The sequence below is a fragment of the Rhinopithecus bieti genome, unplaced genomic scaffold (genome assembly GCF_001698545.2).
Source record: "Rhinopithecus bieti isolate Rb0 unplaced genomic scaffold, ASM169854v2 scaffold_72306, whole genome shotgun sequence".
In the NCBI taxonomy this organism is placed as follows: Eukaryota; Metazoa; Chordata; class Mammalia; order Primates; family Cercopithecidae; genus Rhinopithecus; species Rhinopithecus bieti.
In genome coordinates, this window is record NW_016827147.1 from 359,761 (window position 1) to 373,287 (window position 13,527).

The 13,527-nt window shown below is 34.1% G+C and overlaps 1 long non-coding RNA gene across 3 annotated transcripts in view; it reads left to right on the forward strand.

The window, feature by feature from the left end:
* Positions 1–11,459, forward strand: part of LOC108523204 (uncharacterized) — a 46,976-nt gene extending 35,517 nt beyond the window's left edge. For all 3 annotated transcript variants that reach the window (XR_001883750.1, XR_001883748.1, XR_001883749.1), the window contains 3 exons: positions 1,464–1,573; positions 8,973–9,141; positions 11,038–11,459. This is a non-coding gene — a long non-coding RNA (uncharacterized LOC108523204). The remainder of the gene's footprint in view (positions 1–1,463; positions 1,574–8,972; positions 9,142–11,037) is intronic.
* Positions 11,460–13,527: the final 2,068 nt, after the last annotated feature.

A 13,527-nucleotide genomic window follows, 5' to 3' on the forward strand; every position in this document is an offset into this window, starting at 1 on the left:
AAAAAAAAAAAAAAAAAAAAAAAAAAGAAGGGAGGAATAATCAGAACCCTACATAGGTTTAAGTGTTTGTAGATCTGCCATTCTATTTTGAGGTCTAATAACAAAAATTTAAAAATATTTCTTTCTTATTAATAGTCCCCTCAGATTAATTCTTAGAACTGATCTAATCCTTTTGCTAGATTTTGTGTCCAGAACTTTTCTTTCTTACTTTTATTTATTTTATTTCATTTTATTTATTTTCTTACTTTTAAGGGAAAATATAGTAATAAGTAAATATATTATTGTATAGAAGAGTTTCTTGAAACATGGAATCATTCATAAAATATTTCTATTGCTTTAGGTTTAATAAAACATATATAGAGTTCAAGGATTCAATTTGGGCCGTATAACTAGGATCTGTATGATTGATTTTTTTATTGACAAATGGTGACTTAGGAGGGCCCAGGTTTAGCATGTAGAAAGTAGATCTAATTGTAGTACACATTAAAACCTTTATTTATGCATTCCTCATTTTACTGAAAAAAAAACAGATATGTTGAAATTTATATAATTCACCCTGAATTTATTTAATTCAAGATGTTCTGATTAGTTATATTTTAAAAAGCTTTGCCAAAGCTACCAGGAAGTTTGGATTCTTGGGCTTCAGTATCTCTGCTCTAAAATGCTTTTGGGGTCCTTATCTGAATGGTCGGGGTTCTAAGAAGTTTTTCAATTTTCCAATAGTGATTTTGAAAGAGCACAACACACACAAATAATGAATTGCACATGAAAATCATAAAACCACAGGAGAGAAAGAACACTCCAGAACCTGTTAGCCTGGTATCCCAGGAGATAAAATTTTTCCCAGGAGCATAACTCATCTTTGTAAAGATTTTGTGCCTCTTCTCTTTAGCTTCTCAAATAAGTCCTTGGCAGATAAATGGTTAAAAATCCTCGTCTAGGCTTTCCACTGTTTGAATGCTAATCAACCTTACTTTTGCCACTAGATTAGTACCCAGTTAACCAACAAGTACTATATTAGTCTCTAGGGCGACCCAAGGTTATTTTTATATGTAGGAAGATCATAAGTCATAGCCACAAAAGCAATGCCTCCTTTCTGGTGTGTGTCCTGCTACATCATCTATTACTTCGAAGATTTTGGGATTTCTTTGGATTTTACACATTCAAGTCAGTGAGATTGTTTCCATAAACCATGAACTCCAAGTGCTGACTTACCACCCACTGCCTGGGTTAATCTGGTCCCCTCACAATGCCATAGACACTGTCACATTCACCATGAATTAGGAAAGCTAAAAATGTTTAGGAAAAAAATAGGTTCGTGGTAACATTTTATTCCTGCAATGTATTATTATCAGTTGATCTGTTTAAATATGAAATTAGGCAGGTATAGTTAACTATTGAATAACTATATGTATGTATGTGTGTGTGTATATATATATTTAATTTACTTTTATTCGTCACAGGAATAGCATTCTTTGAACACCACTTTGCAAGATGTTGCTAAAAGAAGAAATCAAGAATTACAATTTCATCATAATCACTATCTTCAACAAGTCTTCTAGATACATAAGAGGTCTGTGGACTAGTTTTACTTGTAATCTTCTTTGCTGTGGATAGCTGCCTTCACAGCTTTACAAGAAATGGGGTTGGTTGAAAGCAAGAGTTCAACTCTAGGGTACAACTTCCCTAAAGAAATTAATAAATTTTATTGAACCCTTGCCATGTACAAGGTTCTGGGAATGAGACAAAGATAAAAATAAGATAATTTTGATCTTCACTCACCAAAATGCGTGAAGAAGTTCATAGACTCAATTAGCTTGTGTATGCAACTTATATAAATTAACTAGGTGAACTGTATCACGCTGTTATCCTGTCATACTCTGAGAGAGGAGCAATAAGTTGTAATGGTAGGAAGGCTTCACAAAAGAAGCAACTTTGTTGGAGGTCTTAAAGACTACATAGCATTTGTGTGATGTTTGTCTTCCCCGTCAGCAGAAAAACAGGGGAAAGCAGGGGCTGAAACAAGGAGATGTGACAATGCTTGATTTGTTCAGAGACTGGTGAGCCATCCCAGGTGGTCAGAGTGAAGAGTGCTTGAGGGACGTGGTGCGAAGGAAAGCTAGGAGGGTAAACTGTGGACAAAATGTGACTGGCTTTAGATGCCATGTGAAGGGATTTAGACTTTTTTTCTACACACAGTGGTATGCAAAGTAGAGTGGGCAAGGAGATGCATTGTGTGCTGGAAAAAAGCATTAGGGTCTCCTTTATAATTTATTTTTTGTATGTTTCTTTTTAAATGTCCATTTTAAATGTGCTTTCTCAATTTACCTATTAGTGGAACATTACGCGGATATCATGTGGCAATTAATATGCATATATTGGGGATCCATGTTCCACCTTTTCCGGGCTGGAGAGTACAGTCAAAAGCTTGGGGACCACCGCAAAAGATAAGAAATTTCAGTTTAGGAGTCTATTATACAACATGGTGACTATCATTAATAACAACCACTGCAAAAGATAAGAAATTTCAGTTTAGGAGTCTATTATACAACATGGTGACTATCGTTAATAACAATGTATTATATACCTGAAACTTACTAAGAGTAGATTTCAAACATTCTCACCACAGAAACTGATAAGTACGTTAAGTAATAGGTATGTTAATTAGCTTGATTTGGCCGTTCTGCAATATATGCATATATATAGTGCACCATAAATATATATAAAAATTATATATTTGTCAATTTAAAAATTAATGAAAGTACCCTGAAACATGAAGCCTAGGACCATTGTTGTAAGGGCCTACCTCTTGTCCAGTCTTGAGAATGGAAGTAGATCATCTTCTGAATGGATGATGCTTACTAGATCTGGCCTTCCAGATCTATCACCTCAGAGGTGATATAATTTAGCTCAATTTTTCTACAGATGAACTAGAGTTCGAAGAAGCTAAATGATTAACCAGAGCTTTCCTAGTGTGTTGGTGGAAGAACCTGGTCTGGAGAATCCATCTGTATTTCTATGGGAAGCCCACATGTTTTGTTTTGTTTTGTTTTGTTTTTAAACCAATGATGTTCCTGCCTTTTAACAAGATTCTACCAGCAAATTGAACGTAAATCCCGTGTTATGGCACTGATGAGTAAAACACAAATAACGTTAGCTGAAACATGGTGGAAAGAAGACACATGAAAGTTTACACTAATGCTAGGAAGTATTTTAGGAAAAAAATAAAATTTTAGAAATAGTATTTAAAGTGAAAGCTTGTTATCTGGAAAACTGTCATCTGGTGTAACTTCTTACTCTCCAACCCACCTGATAAAACAATGTTCCTGTGCCATGATAAGAGGAGAGGATCTGGGTGGGAGGATGATCTGACTCTCAGGACCCTTCACAAACCTCACTCCTTTGATTTGAATTTGAAATTTTTACAAAACAATATTTTGTTGTTTGGAAATTTCCCTCCTTTATCCTTTCAAAATTAATTTTAGTAAGAAATCACACCCAGACATCAGCCTTGAGGTTGGAAACCTTAAAAGCTTTTTATTTCCATTGATTTCTATTTCATTGCAAATGGGTGGGTTTTTTGGTTTGTTTTTTAATGATTTCCTTAACTATTTCAGGGAAGTCAAGTGATGTTTTAAATCTGAGGCTGCAAACTGGCAGTCCATGGATAGAATTTGACTTACAGGTTGTTTTTGTCCATTTACCCCATATTATTTCTTTTAGAATTAAAAAATTCTGAAATCTAATTTTTAATTTTGAAAATTCGAAATAAGAACATTTATATATGCTTTACCTAGACTCACCAATTTTTACACATTTTGTCACATTTGCTTTGTCATTCTCTCTGTCTCTCCAGGTACACACACACACACATACACACACACAGTTCTTTAAAACTATTTGACAGTAGATTGAATACATTATTGCCCCTTACTTCTTAATATTTCAGTCTTTACATATTTCCAAGAACAATTATAATTCATAACTTCAATACAATACTTACATTTAGAGAATTTAACATTGATACATTTATCTTATCTATTTTCCATATTCTACTTTCATCCCCTAGATCAAATAATATTCCTTAAAGCAATTTCCACCAATACATAATCTAGTCCAAGAACATATTTTGTATTTAGTTGTCATGACTGTTTAGTTTCTTCAATCCGAACTATACCCTCAGCCTTATTTTGGTTTTTGTTTGTTTGTTTGCGATATCGATGACATATCTGAAGCATGCAGGCCAGTTATTTTATAGAATGTCATTTAGTTTGGCTTTTTCAAATATTTCCTCATAATCAGAACTAGGTTATGCATTCTTGGCTGGAATACTCTATAACAGATGTTGTGTCTTTCTCAGAGAACTGTATCTGGCAGCAGAAGATGCCCATCTGCCTTTCCTTGGTGGTGGTAATTTTGATCACTTGGTGAAGGTTTTGCCTATTTTCTCCACTGTATTGTTACTATTTTCCTCTGTCATTATTAAATAATTAGCGAGAGATGCTTTGAGACTGTAGACATCCTGCTTCTTGTTCAATGCCTTTCCCCGCCTTGATTTGGCATCCACCAATGATTTCTTGCCTAAATCATTTTTCTGATGATGGATGTAAATGGATTATTTTCTAAGTTCATTACTCTGTCTCTGTATTAATCAGCACCATACTGTAAGAAAGAAATTAACTTTCTTTCTTCTTTCTTTCCACCTTTCTTTCCTTCCTCCCTCTCACCCTCCTCCCTCCCTTACTCTCTCCTTTCCTTCCTTTCTTTCCTCCTTCTTTCCTTTGTCCCTCCCTCCTTTCCTCACTGTCCCTCTCTTTCTTTCTTATCAATATGAACTTATGGATTAATTTTTATTCAAAGGTTTGTTTTTAAAATTTTCCTTTTTTTCCCATTTAAAAAATTATCATAAAATACATAAAACATAAAATTTACCATCTTGACCACTTACTTATAAGTATACAGTTCAGTTCAGGATAGTCTTGAACTCCTGGACTCAAGTGGTTCTCCTACCTCAGCCCCCAAAGCTCTGGGATTACAGGTGCAAGCATATTGTTTTTCAGAAGGACTGCACCACTTTACATTCCCATCAACAATGCACAAGCATTCCATTTCTCTACATTCTTGCCAACACTTGTTATTTTCTTTTTTTAACTGTAGCCATTCTAATGGATATAATGTGGTATCCTATTGTAGTTCTGATTTGCAGTTCCCTAGTGATTAGTGATGCTGAGCGTGTTTTCATGTGCTTATTGGCCATTTGTACATTTCTATGGAGAAATGTCTGTTCAAGCCCTTTGCTTATTTTTGAATTGGGATGTTTATTTTTTCTTGTTGAGTTTTGGAGTTCTCCCTATATTCTGAATATTAATCCCATATCAGATATGTAATTTGAATTTTTTCCCATTGTGGGTTGCTTTTTTACTCTGTTGATATTGTCTTTTGATGCACAATTTTTAAAATTTTCATAAAGTCCAACTTGTCTAATTTTTCTTTGTTGCATATGCTATTCATGTCATAGAAACTATTGCCAAATCCAATCTTGTGACGATTTCCCCCTATGTTTTCATCTAAGAGTGTTATAGTTTTAGGTCTTACATTTCTGTATTTGATCCATTTTGAATTAGTTTTTGTATGTGATGTCAGTTAAGGGTGCAACTTCATTCTTTTGCATGTGAATGCCCAGTTTTCCCAGCACCATTTATGAAAAGACTGTCCTTTCCCCATTGAATGTCTTGGCACCCTTGTGAAAAATCATTTGATCATATATAGGAGTGTTTATTTCTGGGTTCTATATTTTGTTCCATCTATGTATCTCTCTTTATGCTAGTATCACACTATTTTGATTACTGTAGACTTGTAATATGTTTCAAAATCAGGAAGTAGGAGTCCTCTCACTTTTTTCTTCTTTTTCAATATTGTTTTGGCTATTCAAGGTCTCTTGTGATTCCATATGAATTTTAGGCTACATTTTTCTGTTTCTGCAGAAACATCATTGATATTTTGATAGGGATTGCACTGAATCTGTCGATTGCTTTGGTAGTATTGACATCTTAATGAGATTAAGTCTTCTAACCCATGAACGTGGGATGTATTTCCATTTATTTATGAACTTCTTAATTTCTTTCAGTAACAATTTGTAGTTCTCATTTACAATGCTTTTCCTTGTTTTTATCCCTCTTTTAAGTTGCTCAATTTAACAATAACATTAATGATAATTTCTATTACTGTACATATACCATTATAGAAAACAAATTTTCTAAGAGATTAAGATTTGTTTGCAGTTCTTATTTTCATAGACTGATAATTTATCATTGAAATCTTCATATGTACTATTTTCTTAATGTTTGTTCTTTATGATTTTATCTCTCTTGTTACTATTGTAGCCTGTTATTCATCTGGCCTCTAAAGGCATTTGAGTTTTATCAACCACTGAAAAAAATTTAAACTATTTTATAAAAGAAGCCAATATGTTTTTTGTGTGTAAATAAATCATCCATAATGTAACTCTCACCCACATGTAGATATTTTAACATTTTATTTTATATATATGTTCCCTTTTAAACAAGCAGAATCCTCTTATAGTTAATTCGATTTTATCTAAGGCATGCAGTTTGCTACCTGGTGCTGCCCCCAAGTAAAGAATCTTTACTTGTAATTTGAGAATTTTTTTCCACAAGAGCAATAATAAATACATATTGCATGTGTAATATAATAACTAATATAATAAACTTTACATAAAATGCCTTTTTTTCTTTTTCTTTTTTTCTTTTTTCTTTTTCTTTTTGAGATGGAGTTTTGCTCTAGTTGCCCAAGCTAGAGTGCAATGGTGTGATCTTGGCTCACTGCAACCTCTGTCTCCCAGGTTCAAGCAATTCTCCTCCCTCAGCCTCCTGAGTAGCTGGGATTACAGGAATGCACCACTACACCTGGCTAAATTTAGAGGTGGGGTTTCTCCATGTTGGTCAGGCTGGTCTCGAACTCCTGACCTCAGGTGATCCTCCTGCCTCGGCCTCCCAAGTGCTGGGATTACAGGCATGAGCCACCGTGACTGGCCCTACATAAAATGTCTTAATATTGCTTGTTTGGCATTTACAAATCCAATGGTCTTTAAGAAAGAAGATTGCATCAGAATTGTCCGCCTGTCCTACTTTTAAGAAATTTAAAGAGTGAGCAAAAGTCAGCCCTAGAATACAAAATGTAATTATAATAAGTAGCTTTTAAATGCCATATTAATAAGCAAGGATATAATTATCACAGGTAGTTATCTAACCACCTGTTAATTTAAAAAATCTGTAGTATAGTGTTTTCTAACATCAATCAATTATCCAATTCTCTGACACCAACTGGGTGTCTACAAATTCAATTCAATGCTGATACTATCTACCTGGATTTAGTGTCAGACACAAGTTAAAGGACTCAGTCTCACAAGGTTGCCCGTCCTTCAAACAGCAGTTGCAAGTCTTGGGCCATATGTACTTCTGACCAACTGGCTCTAAATCAGGGGTTCCCACAACTCCCTCCTCAGGTTTGATGCTTCATTAGAATGGCTGACAGACCTCAGGAAAGGATACAACTGAAGAACAGCAAAATGAAAAAAATTCATAGAACAAGGTATGGGGGTAGGGTGTAGTGTTTCCGTGTACTTTCCTGGTTCACGAACCAGGAAGCTTCCTGAATCTGCATTTCCAAGGATTTTAAAAGCTCTAAGGACAAAAACCAAATACGTTTCTCTTTATCCTGTATGTAGATATTTCAGATATAAACTAAAGCTTTCCTTTGGATTTTCATTCATAAAAGTGGAGAGAAAAGCAATGTTGGAGACAAAATGAGTGAATAAGTTGAGAGGAAAAAACTCCAAGGAGGAAGGAGGTAGAAATAAAAGAGGAAAAAAGCAAAGTAGAGAAGAGCATTTGTGTGCTATAGACAACTGTTTTGACTTCTTACAACATCCCACAGATTTTCAGAGAAATAATTTGAGGTTGGAATTAGTATGAACTGAATATTAATTATGATAAAAGTTCTGGTCATTTGTAACTTTCTCTTTTAATGATAATGATGTCAATGATGAGGATGATGATAAGTCATACCATTAAACGATATTGTTTTTCAAAGTTTGCTTATTACTTAGATAGGTATCAGACTTACCATAAACTTTGATGATTGAGTATTTTCATGAACACATAGTTCAATTTCTTAACTGTTGAAGTCACCAGTAGCATTGAAATGCCACAAGAAAACATGACCAAATAGATATCCTTGAGATTTAATGACTCAGGAAACACTTTAATACAAGTCAATTATTACAGGATGGTAAAACTATTATAATTATTTACTAACCAATTGTACAGTGGTTCAATTATCTTTTCTATCAGATATACATAGCCACCAGAGTCTCAAAGTTACTAGGTTCCATAAACAAACATGGCAAATTTGCTTTGTGTTGGCTTGTCAAGTATTTAGTTTAATAAAGAAACATCAATTTAAAATGCCTAAAATAGCTCCCAAAAATAAATTCAGGAATACAGGAATAATGAAAATGGAACTTCTCATCTGCAAAAATCTGATTAATTGCTTCTCAGCCACAGTCTCTAATGGACAAGTGAATAAGGAGCAGCATATCTTGGGACGAATATCATTAGGAAAAGTTCTGTGATTATCATAGTTTTAGCAGTAAATTTTATTCTTATTGGCTTTCTAAATGATTGTGTTCATCTACTTCATTGCCATACAATATGTATTTAACAATTTTACATATATATAAAACAATTAATTGAATAAACCTTAATCATATTAAATTTGTGTTCAGAGAAGTAGGAGAATTGATGAGAAGGGTCTGAGAGATAATACCCACCTCCTTTCCTCAAATAAACAAAGTAATTATAATAACAACAATAGCTGCTACCATGCATTGAGTGGCTTTCAGGTGTCAGGCACTGCATATCTCTTACATAAACCTTTTCTTTTTGTCTTAGTCCATTTTTTTGCTGCTACAACAGAACAACTGAGACTGGATAATTGATAACGCACAGAGATTTATTGGTTCTGGAGGCTGGGAAGTCCAAGATTGAGGGGCTGGCATCTAGCAAGGACCTTCCTGCTGCATCATCACATGGTAGAAAGGCAAAGAGAGGGAAAGAAAGAGTAAGAGATAGAACTTGAAGCCTCAAGCCTTTTTAGAGTTAGCATTAATCTTTTCATGAGGATGGAGTCCTCTTGATTTAACACCTTCCATTAGGGTGGCATTGGGGATTAAGTTTCAAAAACACATTTCCCAACCCTGTGGCATTGGGGATTACATTTCAAAAACATGCCTTTTTGGGGGACACATTCAAATCATAGCACCTCTTCTTCCCCAAACTTGTGATGTAGATAGAACTGTAGCATCTGTTTGCTGATATAATTTTACACTTTTTATTTCCATTCTGTTCTGTAGAACTACAAAGGAATCTATCTAATTCTCAGCATTTACAAACTCAGTGATCTTTAAGAAAGTCTCTCAAGTACATCATTTAATTTTGAAGACTTACTTCTTCACACCAGATCATCTACATTTTCTGTCATCATCTACATGTTTCTCTGTCTTTTTAATATTAAAGTTTGCCAAACATCCTTGTAGATATGTCTCCCTGAAATGTACATACCAATTCAGTGGTCCTCTAGCATGTACATAATTCAGTGTGAGAAAAAAAATTATTTCCTTGTTCTGGACTCTAAAATTTTATGTGTGTAGCTCAGTTCATTAATTATTGGCCCAGCCTCATCACATTACTCATATAAGTTTTGATGGCAACTACAAAATCAAATTGCTTTTCACATAAGAACTACTTAGCCATAAGCTTTTATCCTGAACTTGGGATTATTGATGGGAAGGATTTTGTCTTTATATATTTACATTTTATGCTTGGTTACATATTTATGTATTATTTTATGTTATTTTATTAAAGTATAACATTTACATACATTTATATATTATATAACCATATTGTATAAATTATAGAAATACATTTTGTATTTTGTGTGTGTCTGTTTATGTGTTTATATTTGATAAATATTTAGTTTATTACATTTTATCTTGTTAGATCTATCATAACTTTAAAGTCATTTTTAACATGTTTTTCCTCTGCCTTCATGTTATCAAAATGACCACTTATTCAATAAGTTTGTCAGTTTGCCAAACATAGTATTTCTGTCCTCATTTAAGTCACTCACCAAAAAATTTTTACACACACATATGCACACACACACAGAGACTTGGATAGAACAGTATGCACATTTTCGTGCAACAGATCTCTAAAAGCTCTTCCCACACCCATTCTGCGTAACTGAAACTTTACATCTACTTATCAGCTCCCTACCTTTTCTTGTTCCTAGAAACCACCATTTGTTATTGCTATGAGTTTGACTAGACATAGAATTAGTGTTTGCTTATTGATGACATTTTGACAACATAATTTATTAAATTCAGCCTCCTGAGAGATCCTCTTATACTAGAAAGAAAATTATAAGTTTTTTACAAGATAATCTCTAGGATTCAAGTTCTAAGCAATAAACTCATGAAATTAACTGGAAGATTAAAAGAGACCTTCAAAATAGGTTCCACTTACCCTCCTAAAAATTTTGGTCGGAAGTTTGAAATTTACTTGATATTTAGACCATAGCATTTGGAAAAATATGTAATCCCCAGTGCTCAATGAAAGGAAATTCAAGGCAAGTTCAGGTCATGTCAGTAGGCAAAACCTGAATGTAAAACCTCCATGGAAAACTAACAAGAGAGCCAACTGATGTTGTTGGCAGTAATAAGTGTTTGTAACTTCTTAGACCTACTACGCGGGCTTTTCTTCCTCAAATTGTAGCTTTCTTCTTTATCATACACTGACTTTTGGTTTCTATTTACCTGCATAAGCAATTTTGTTGGCAGGAGTGATTTAATTCTTTTTCTGACTAGATCTCCTCAATAGGAACAGCTCTAAGTAATTGTATATTACAACAAAAATGAATCAACCATTATTTTGACTTTTTTCTTTTGGTTGTTCACAGATGAACTCTGCTGGCATAGAGTTCTCTTCTACTGATTTTCAAAGGTGAAAAACTGTGTTCCCTCTTCTGAAGGAAGGAAGAGCAGAGGAAAAGCATCTAGATATATTTATTTTCAGATCAACTGAAGTGAGAGCTGCTGATCCACTTGCACTAATTAAAATCAATAGCCCAAACAACGAACTACCGGGAGACACTTGCCAAATGTAATATTGTATTGACATGCAGGGAGAAGCCTACTTTCATCCTAAACAAATAGAGGGAAAAAACAGCCTTGAATTTAGTAAAACCTGGCAAACTTTTTTTCCATAAAATTGATTCTACATCTTTACTTTTGACTGGAAGTAGAAATAATCAATCTAATTTTTATTCTAATTAGCTCTCCTTAATTTTATTTTATTCTAATTAGTTCTAACTAGGTTGAAACAAAGGATAAATAAACATCTTTTTTTATCTCAAGGCATCCTAGTGTGAGTTTCTCTGCATCTCTTAGGAACACATATAGAGTTCATTTTATTTTGAAAATAAATTTCAGGGTGGTTAAACCATTTATTGTACCTCACACAATACATCAATTATTAAGCTAAGAATTTACGTTTTTATTTACACAGTTTGTGAACCGCACAGTCACTCTAAGCTCCTCTAAAAATTATAGCATATTTCTAAGAGAAGCTTTTAGCCGAACTGGGTCATCCAGTGAGACTTGGCTACTGTTACCTTTAGTTACTCATGCAGCTGTGGCACATTCCAATTTTTTTCAGATTATCTTAAAATATTGAAATCGTAAAGTCTGCAAACAGAGATAAAAACTTTTATCATTGTCTTGACATAATCCTCATTAGTAGAAATAATATTATAAATGAAGTTTCTATTTTCCAGAACAGATGTCCTTTTCAGTAAATGGCCTCTTGAAAATTGCTCTGTGAACATCTAAAGCCTGTGATTGGAGCTCTTCAAATGACCAGAAGTCACTACTCAAAAACTTCCTTACCACACAATTACTGGATCATGTGCTTCTCTTGTGCTTCTGTGCTACTCCAGCATAATCCAACTTTTGTTTGGGAGAAAACAGATGTTGTTTGTGTCAGCAACAATCAAATCACTATCTTTTATGGTAATCTAAAAAATTAAAACTTGCATTCTTCTTATGAAATCAAGGATGTGGAAACTATGCCTTAGAAGTATTGATTTCTATTGTGTTACCAAACATTTATTGATTATTGCTAGATTTAGCATTTTTATGTAATTTAATCTAGACATCACTCCTTTGAGGTAGATTCTAAATTTAACTCCATTATGAAAGAAGGAAAATGTTTAATAGTAATTCCTGTGTCACCCAGAGTCACACAGTAAGTAGGGATATGAAAATAATTATTGGAAGCGATCATGAGTATCTTAACAGCAGTGGTGAGAGTGGAGAGGAGGAGGCCAATGTGGTGAGAGGTAGAGGGAACTGAAGGGACGATTGGGAACCGCTTGTTTGATTCACCTGTCCAGGTGCCAAATAATTAAAGGGGCCATTTCTAAATTTTCATGAGGCCAGTCTCTGCTCTTCAAAAGTCATGCTCTCCATTGAGGCTTCCATATGTGGCTTTAAACCTCTCTTTGGAGTTGAAAAGCACTACATTGGTTTGGGGCTGATATTTCCAGTAAATCTCTCCAAATCTCCAACTAGCTCCTTGGGTTATCTGGGGAATGGGGACATAAGTTCCTGTGTCTCATTGGGGTTACTCTTAAAAAGGCCATTTAACACCCAATGGAAGTTTAGGAGATGGGTGATAGGGAGCAGAAAAGTATACAGGTAGATTTGGGGATTGCCAAATTGGAGATCAAACACCTGTAATTTTTACTGTGTCATCAGCATAGGCTTTCTTCCCAAGTTAAAACTCTTTGTCTGATAAAGGAGGAAATCAAACAATAATTTACAGACAGTTTTTGTTTTACTTAAAATCCAAAGTTGAATGAGGACTAGATCCTAATAAGCTACAATTTTGTCTTGTTTTCCCCAACTAGAAATCACAATAGATAGTATGTTGTCTTTTGTTCTTTGTCAGTGTTGTCAGATTCTAGTCTTTACATCTATTGTTAATTTTCATGATCACTAAACCCTCCGTATTTGGTTACAAAGCTCCAGGATGCATATGTACAAACCAAACAATAGCCAGGGAAGGACAAAAGTTCATTCATGAGACAGTGTCAGAGCTCCAGCAGGATATAGAAGCCAATTTTTTTCTTTTAAATGGGAATAAAACACACAGGACAGATTATTCTTGTTGTTTGTACTATCACAAGGGCAGATAGTGATATTTGTAGCTCATAATTCTTTCCTTTAGTCCTGCTGCTAAACATCCACTCAGGCCACTCAATGGAAAAGAGGCAGGAAAGATTTTACTCGAACATGAATGTTTATAAAAAAAGGTCAACAGATTCTCACTGGATTTTGAACTTAGTTTCTTTTAAAACATATCCTTTTTGAGCTGCCTTTTCATATTT